Raw genomic sequence first — 8,761 nt, forward strand, 5'->3', positions numbered from 1 at the left:
TTTAGGCCTTGGGCAAAATGTTGTATGTGCTGTCATAAGGAAGGTTTATTGAACTGAGTCATTAACTGTATTCTCAGTTATAACATTATCAGCCTCAAATTTCATCTTTTCAATTAAAAGTGTCGATGTATGGCAAAACAAATACAATATTGTAAAGTAAAAAATAAAATAAAGTTTGGGGAAACAAAAAAAAAAGCTTTCATGTGAATTTCTGTGCTGTTTTCTTTATGTGGTTATTTTCAAAGAGAAGATGTATGTGGGTGACTATTTTAATATTTCCTTTAAGGCACTCTGTTGATTTTCACGTAAAGATTGAATTGCATAAATATACATTGAGAATCCTGCTTAAGAGCAGCAGCACTTTGGAAACCTTATCTGACAGTCACTGAATGCTGAGCAACAGATACAGGAGACAGTTACTTCCTGATCAGTGTACATTCTTAGAGATTTGATCTACATGATACCTACCATGATCTCTGTGTAATGGAGGTTTGCTGCAAACCAGTAAGTATCTAAAAAGATAACCCATGAACGGTTTTTTAGTAGGGCAATAAATTGGATAGCTGGAACTGCTTATTTGCTGTTAGTAAGTAATTTAATTACTCTAGAAGTTACAGATTCAAAATTATAACAGAAGAATTTATTTTAGTCATGCTCCAAAGCTTAGATAGTTAAATAAGTACAATAATATTTGTTGACAACCAGATTTTTTTTGAAAAGAGGTGAACATAAGAGAATCTGAAAAGTTCTTTTTCTATGAATTTATTCTGCTGAGGAATCATCCTGAAGAAACACCTAAAAATAAACCAATATACTGTTCTCATACTCTAGATCTAAATGGTTCAGTTCCTATCCCTAGAGAGGCTGGCAAATTATAGACTCTTCCTCATACCTCATCTCAGTGTGAATCCCATCATGAAAATATATTAATAAACAGCTTCCAGGAATAGAAACTAAAGTAAAAATACTCCTGAACTTTTCCTGTAGCATCATTTGGTATCCTTACCTCTCCCATAATGTGAACTTCCATTGGGAAACTATAGAAGGCATAAAAAGAAACTGATCTCTATGAACATAAAAGACAGTGTCACTTTGCTTTCCTTGCAGTTGGGTGATTAAAAACATGTATAACAAAACAGGCGTTTTATGTAGCCTCTCCTGAAGTTTGTAATTTGTTCTTCTTAATCCCCCAATTTTCTGAAAGGGAATTTTGAATTTTCACTTAAAATGTAGTCTGTAATTGGCATAATAAGGGTCTAATTACTAGCCCTGGTCTGTTTTAAAATCAGGAAACAAATACTATCTATGAAATGGCATTTGACATAAAAATATATGTCACTTCTTATCAATTATGGTGACTACTGAAACACTGTTAGAAAGTCCAATAGATATATTACATTTCTTTGAAATCTTTGTTTTACTATTTTCCAGGGCTCTATTTTTTTTTTTTTCCAAAACACAGACAAAATTTGTAGTGATGGTGTTTGGACTGTCAGCATCAGCAAAATTTGTTGCTCAGAGTTACAATGAATGTACTATAGCTTTACTGACAAATTGATGACATTTTTCTTCTTTTAAAATATAAGTTTAATTGGAAGCTAATTACTTTACAATTTTGTATTGGTTTTGCCATATATCAGCATGAATCCACCACATATGATATTATATATATGTCGCTATTGTCTCAAATTATCCCACCCTCACCCTCTCCCACGAGTCCAAAAGACTGTTCTATACATCACTGTCTCTTTTGCTGTCTCATACACAGGGTTATTGTTACCATCTTTCTAAATTCCATATATATGTGTTAGTATACTATACTGGTGTTTTTCTTTCTGGCTTACTTCAGTCTGTACAATAGGATCCAGTTTCATCCACCTCATTAGAACTGATTCAAATGTATTATTTTTAATGGCTGAGTAATACTCCACTGTGTATATGTACCACTACTTTCTTATCCATTCATCTGCTGATGGACATCTAGGTTGCTTCCATGACCTGGCTATTATAAACAGTGCTGCGATGAACATTGGGATACACATGTCTCTTTCAATTCTGGTTTCCTCGGTGTGTATGCCCAGCAGTGGGATTGCTGGGTCATAAGGCAGTTCTGTTTCCAGCTTTTTAAGGAATCTCCACATTGTTCTCCATAGTGGCTGTACTAGTTTGCATTCCCACCAACAGTGTAAGAGGGTTCCCTTTTCTCCACACCCTCTCCAGCATTGCTTGTAGACTTTTGGATAGCAGCCATTCTGACTGGCATGAAATGGTACCTCATTTTGATTTTGATTTGCATTTCTCTGATAATGAGTGATGTTGAGCATCTTTTCATGTGTTTGTTAGCCATCTGTATGTCTTCTTTGGAGAAATGTCTATTTAGTTCTTTGGCCCATTTTTTGATTGGGTCATTTATTTTTCTGGAGTTGAGCTGTAGGAGTTGCTTGTATATTTTTGAGATTATTTCTCTGTCAGTTGCTTCATTTGTTATTATTTTCTCCCATTCTGAAAGCTGTCTTTTCACCTGCTTATAGTTTCCTTTGTTGTGCAGAAGGTTTTAACTTTAAATAGGCCCCATTTGTTTATTTTTGCTTTTATTTCCAATATTCTGGGAGGTGCGTTATAGAGGGCCCTGCTGTGATTTATGTCAGAGAGTATTTTGCCTATGTTCTCCTCTAGGAGTTTTATAGTTTCTGGTCTTATGTTTAGATCTTTAATCCATTTTGAGTTTATTTTTGTGTATAGTGTTAGAAAGTGTTCTAGTTTCATTCTTTTAGAAGTGGTTGACCAGTTTTCCCAGCACCATTTGTTAAAGAGATTATCTTTTCTGCACTGTATATTCTTGCCTCCTTTGTCAAAGATAAGGTGTCCATGGGTGCATGGATTTATCTCTGGGCTTTCTATTTTGTTCCAATGATCTATATTTTTGTCTTTGTGCCAGTGCCAAACTCTCTTGATGACTGTGTCTTTGTAGTAGAGCCTGAAGTCAGGCAGGTTGATTTCTCCAGTTCTTCTTTCTCAAGATTGCTTAGGCTATTCAAGGTTTTTTTTTTTTTTTTTTGTATTTCCATACAAATTGTGAAATTATTTGTTCTAGCTCTGTGAAAAAATATAATTTGTAGTTTGATAAGGACTGCATTGAATCTATAGATTGCTTTGGGTAGTATACTCATTTTCACTATATTGATTCTTCTGATCCATGAATATGGTATATTTCTCCATCTATTAGTGTCCTCTTTGATTTATTTCACCAGTGTTTTATAGTTTTCTATATACAGGTCTTTTGCCTCTTTAGGTAGATATATTCCTAAGTATTTTATTCTTTCTGTTGCAATGGTGAATGGAATTGTTTCCTTAAATTCTCTTCCAATTTTCTCATTATTAGTGTATAGGAATGCAAGGGATTTCTGTGTGTTGATTTTATATCCTAAAACTTCACTGTATTCATTGATTAGCTCTAGTAATTTTCTGGTGGAGTCTTTAGTGTTTTTTATGTACAGGATCATGTCATCTGCGAACAGTGAGAGCTTTACGTCTTCTTTTCCAATTTGAATTCCTTTTTATTTCTTTTTCTGCTCTGATTGCTGTGGCCAAAACTTCCAAAACTATGTTGAATAGTAATGGTGAGAGTGGGCACCCTTGTCTTGTTCCTGACTTTAGAGGGAATGCTTTCAATTTTTCACCATTGAGGATAATGTTTTCTGTGGGTTTGTCATATACAGTTTTTATTATGTTGAGGTATGTTGCTTCTATGCCTGCTTTCTGTAGATTTTTTATCATGAATGGATGTTGAATTTTGTCAAAGGTTTTCTTTGCATCTATTGAGATAATCATATGCCTTTTATTTTCCAATTTGTTAACATTGATTGATTTGCAGATATTAAAGAATTCTTACATCCTTGGGATAAAGCCCACTTGGTCATGATGTATGATCTTTTTAATGTGTTGTTGGATTCTGATTGCTAGAATTTTGTTAAGGATTTTTGCATCTATGTTCATCAGTGATATTGGCCTGTAGTTTTCTTTTTTTGTGGCATCTTTGTCAGGTTTTGGATTAGGGTGATGGTGACCTCATAGAATGAGTTTGGAAGTTTACCTTTCTCTGCAATTTTCTGGAAAATTTTGAGAAGGATAGGTGTTAGCTCTTCTCTAAATTTTTGGTAGAATTCAGCTGTGATGCTGTCTGGACCTGGGCTTTTATTTGCTGGAAGATTTCTGATTACAGTTTCAATTTCCATGCTTGTGATGGGTCTGTTATGATTTTCTATTTCTTCCTGGTTCAGTTTTGGAAAGTTGTACTTTTCTAAGAATTTGTCCATTTCTTCCAAGTTGTCTATTTTATTGGCATATAATTGCTGATAGTAGTCTTTGATGATCCTTTGTATTTTGTTGTTGTCTGTTGTGATCTCTCCATTTTCATTTCCATTTTATTGATTTGATTTTTCTCCCTTTGTTTCTTGATGAGTTTGGCTGATGGTTTGTCAATTTTATTTATCTTCTCAAAGAACCAGCTTTTGGCTTTGTTGATTTTTGCTATGGTCTCTTTTATTTCTTTTGCATTTATTTCTGCCCTAATTTTTAAGATTTCTTTCCTTCTAATAACCCTGGGATTCTTCATTTGTTTCTTTTCTAGTTGCTTTAGGTGTAGAGTTAGGTTATTTATTTGACTTTTTTTCTTGTTTCTTGACATAGGCCTGTATTGCTAAGAACCTTCCCCTTAGAACTGCTTTTACAGTGTACCACAGGTTTGGGGTTGTTGTGTTTTAATTTTCATTCAATTCTATGCATATTTTTAATTACTTTTTTATTTCTTCTGTGATTTGTTGGTTATTCAGCAGAGTGTTGTTCAGCCTCCATATGTTGGAATTTTTAAAAGTTTTTCTCCTGTAATTGACATCTAATCTTACTGCCTTGTGGTCAGAAAAGATGCTTGGAATGATTTCAATTTTTTGACTTTACCAAGGCTAGATTTATGGCCCATGATATCATCTATCCTGGAGAAGGTTCCGTGTGTGCTTGAGAAAAAGGTGAAACTCATTGTTTGGGGGTGAAATGTCCTATAGATATAAATTAGGTCTAATTTTTTGACTTTACCAAGGCTAGATTTATGGCCCAGGATATGATCTATCCTGGAGAAGGTTCCGTGTGTGCTTGAGAAAAAGGTGAAACTCATTGTTTGGGGGTGAAATGTCCTATAGATATAAATTAGGTCTAACTGGTTATTGTATCATTTAACATTTGTGTTTCCTTGTTAATTTTCTGTTTAGTTGATCTATCCATAGGTGTGAGTAGGGTATTAAAGTCTCCGACTATTATTGTGTTATTGTTAATTTCTCCTTTCATACTTATTAGCATTTGTCTTCCATAATGCAGTGTTCCTATCTTGGGTGAATATATATTTATAATTGTTATATCCTCTTCTTGGATTGATCTTTTGATCATTATGTAGTGTTCATCTTGTAGTCTCTATTCACAGCCTTTGTTTTAAAGTCTATTTTATCTGATATGAGTATTGCCACTCTTGTTTTCTTTTGGTCTCTCTTTGCATGGAATATCATTTTCCAGCCCTTCACTTTCAGTCTGTATGTGTCCCTTGTTTTGAGGTGGTCTCTTGTAGACAACATATATAGGGGTCTTGTTTTTGTATCCATTCAGCAAGTCTTTGTCTTTTGTTGGGGCATTCAACCCATTTTACATCTAAGGTAATTATTGATAAGTATGATCCCATTGCCATTTACTTCATTGTTTTGGGTTAGAGTTTATACCCCCTTTCTGTGTTTCTTGTCTAGAGAAGATCCTTTAGCATTTGCTGGAGAGCTGGTTTCGTGGTGCTGAATTCTCTCATCTTTTGCTTGTCTGTAAAGCTTTTGATTTCTCCTTCATATTGAATGAGATCCTTGCTGGGTACAGTAATCAGGGCTGTAGGTTATTTTCTTTCATCACTTTACATATGTCCTGCCATTCCCTCCTGGCCTGAAGAGTTTCTACTGAACGATCAGCTGTTATCCTCATGGGAATCCCCTTGTGTGTTATTTGTTGTTTTTCCCTTGCTGCTTTTAATATTTGTTCTTTGTGTTTGATCTTTGTTAATTTGATTAATATGTGTCTTGGGGTGTTTCACCTTGGGTTCATCCTGTTTGGCACTCTCTGGATCTCTCAGACTTGGGTGATTATTTCCTTCCCCATTTTAGGGAAGTTTTCAACTATTGTCTCCTCAAGTATTTTCTCATGGTCTTTCTTTTTGTCTTTTTTTTCTGTGACTCCTGTGATTCGAATGTTGGGGTGTTTAAAATTTTCCTAGAGGTCTCTGAGATTGTCCTCATTTCTTTTAATTAGTTTTTCATTTTTCCTCTCTAATTCACTTATTTCTATCATTCTATCTTGTACCTCACTAATCCTATCTTGTGCCTCCATTATTCTATTTTTTGTTCCCTCCAGAGTGTTTTTGATCTAATTTATTGCATTATTCATTATATATTGACTCTTTTTTCTTTTAGGTCCTTGTCAAGCCTTTCTTGCATCTTCTCTATCCTTGTCTCCAAGCTATTTATCTCTGAATCCATTTTGATTTCAAGATTTTGAATCAATTTCACTATCATTATTTGGAATTCTTTATCAAGTAGATTCCCTATTTCTTCATCTTTGGTTTTGTTTGGTGGGCATTTATCCTGTTCCTTTACCTGCTGAGTATTTCTGTGTCTTCATCTTGTTTATATTGCTTTTGTTGGGGTAGCCTTTCTGTATTCTGGCAGTTTGTAGAATTCTCTTTATTGTGCAGTTTCCTCACTGTGAGTGGGTTGTATGGGTGGCTGGTCAAGGTTTCCTGGTTAGGGAAGCTTGTATCGGTGTTCTGATTGTTGGGGCTGGATTTCTTCTCTCTGAAGTGCAATGCGGTGTCCAGTAATGAGTTTTGAGATGTCAATGGATTTGGAGTGACTTTGGGCAGCGTCTATATTACAGCTCAGGGCTGTGTTCTTGTGTTGCTGGAGAATTTGTGTTGTATGTCTTGCTCTGGAACTTGGTGGCCCTTGGGAGGTGCTTGGTTTCAGTGTAGGTATGGAGGCGTTTGATGAGCTCCTGTCGATTAATGTTCCCTGGAGTCAGGCATTCTCTGGTGTTCTCAGAATTTGGAGTTAAGCCTCCTTTTTCTGGTTTTCAGTCTTATTTTTACAGTAGCCTCAAGACTTCTGCTTCTCCTTTTGAAGAAAATGGACTGCTTTTCTGGGTGCCTGATGTCCTCTGCTGGCATTCAGAAGTTGTTTTGTCGAATTTACTCAGTGTTCAAATGTTCTTTTGATGAATTTGTTGGGGGAGAAAGTGGTCTTCCCATCCTATTCCTCCGCTATCTTAGGACCGCCTCCAATGTCATTTATTTTCATTCACTGCTCTATCCACCAACCTTGTGAAGAAAATTACATTGCCCGTTACAGCATCATTTGACATTTTCTCAGAAAAGGAAGAATTACCACTGATTAGTATTTCATGGTAGAAGTGAGTAATGTCCTCAATACTATGCAATATCGTATTCTGCAGAGAGTACTAGAAAGAATTTTTGGAAAGAGACAAATATTTCTAAGTACTGCAAATGCCTGGATTTATAGAAATATCTGAAATAGGTAATTAGTTAACAAAGGCTCTGTTTGAACCTTCATATACTAAAAATTCAGAGTAAAAGTGTGAGATTTGCACAGTGGCAGTATCCTAGCCAATTATGTTTATCCGAGGTGGGATTATTGCTAATTGAAACTTTTCTCAAAGTAAAAGTGTGTCTGAAATAAAGAGTATCTGCAAACACTGCCCTTTCCCTATATACATACTTGAGTAAAAAGGTGCTTAATCATTATAAAAGTAGCCTGTACTTTTTTTTTTAATGCAAGCTAACATAATTGCCTTTTACTTAAATTGATTGTTTAGTGTATTACCCAATTTAACTTGTTAAATGTTTTAAATGTCTTACCAGAATTTCCAAATGTAGCTTCTTTGTTTCTATTTTCTTCTCTACCTTGAGAGGAATCCTTTCTTTATTATCCATTTCTTACTAGGAAGAACAAGCTTCTTTGAGGAGAAAATATATCCACAGTTCCTTTTAGTAACAGTTTCTGTAGAACAATAACCAATATAAAGATGAGGCAGGCAGATCTTTTAGGCCTGCTGCCACCTGCTGTTTGTTTTATGCATGAGAGATTTCTGATTTTTTCTGAATATAAACTTGTTATCATGACCACTCATGGAAATATTTAAAAAGAAAATTATTTCCCCCTTTTTCACTGGGTTATAATGTTCATATGCAGTAAGATACAAAAATTAATAATAGTATATTAACTATAGTAAAGTAATATTAATATAATGAAATGTAATATTAATACTTAATACTATACAGGTTGAAGATTTAGGAAAAATGACCATGCCCATATAATGCTCACTCAGATCAAGATACAGAGTATTTTCAAAACCACAGATGGTTCCTTCATCCCCCTTACCTCTCAACTTCTCAGAGTTAACGACTATTCTGACATCTATCACTACAAGATAGTTTTTCCTATTCTTGATAACAGAAATTAAATTATATAATATTTACTCCTTTGTGCCTGACTTCTTTCAGGACACATAATATCTGTGAGATTCATTCATGTCATTGCATTTGCTAGTAGTTCATTTCGCTTGATTATTTAGTATTCCATTGTGTGGATAAGCCTGAATATGTTTATTCACCCCCTAGTTCATGGGCATTTCACTTGTTTTGTTTTTTGCTATTTTGAATAAA

At 34.7% G+C, this 8,761-nt stretch overlaps 1 pseudogene; it reads left to right on the plus strand.

Annotated features, from left to right (window-relative positions):
• The first annotated feature begins 7,676 nt into the window (after positions 1-7,676).
• LOC147340965 (U4 spliceosomal RNA) lies at positions 7,677-7,758 on the plus strand (annotated as a pseudogene).
• Positions 7,759-8,761: the final 1,003 nt, after the last annotated feature.

The sequence above is a fragment of the Bos grunniens genome, chromosome X (assembly GCF_055505025.1).
Source record: "Bos grunniens cultivar Pamir isolate PY7600 chromosome X, Bosgru_T2T1.0, whole genome shotgun sequence".
Lineage (NCBI taxonomy): Eukaryota > Metazoa > Chordata > Mammalia > Artiodactyla > Bovidae > Bos > Bos grunniens.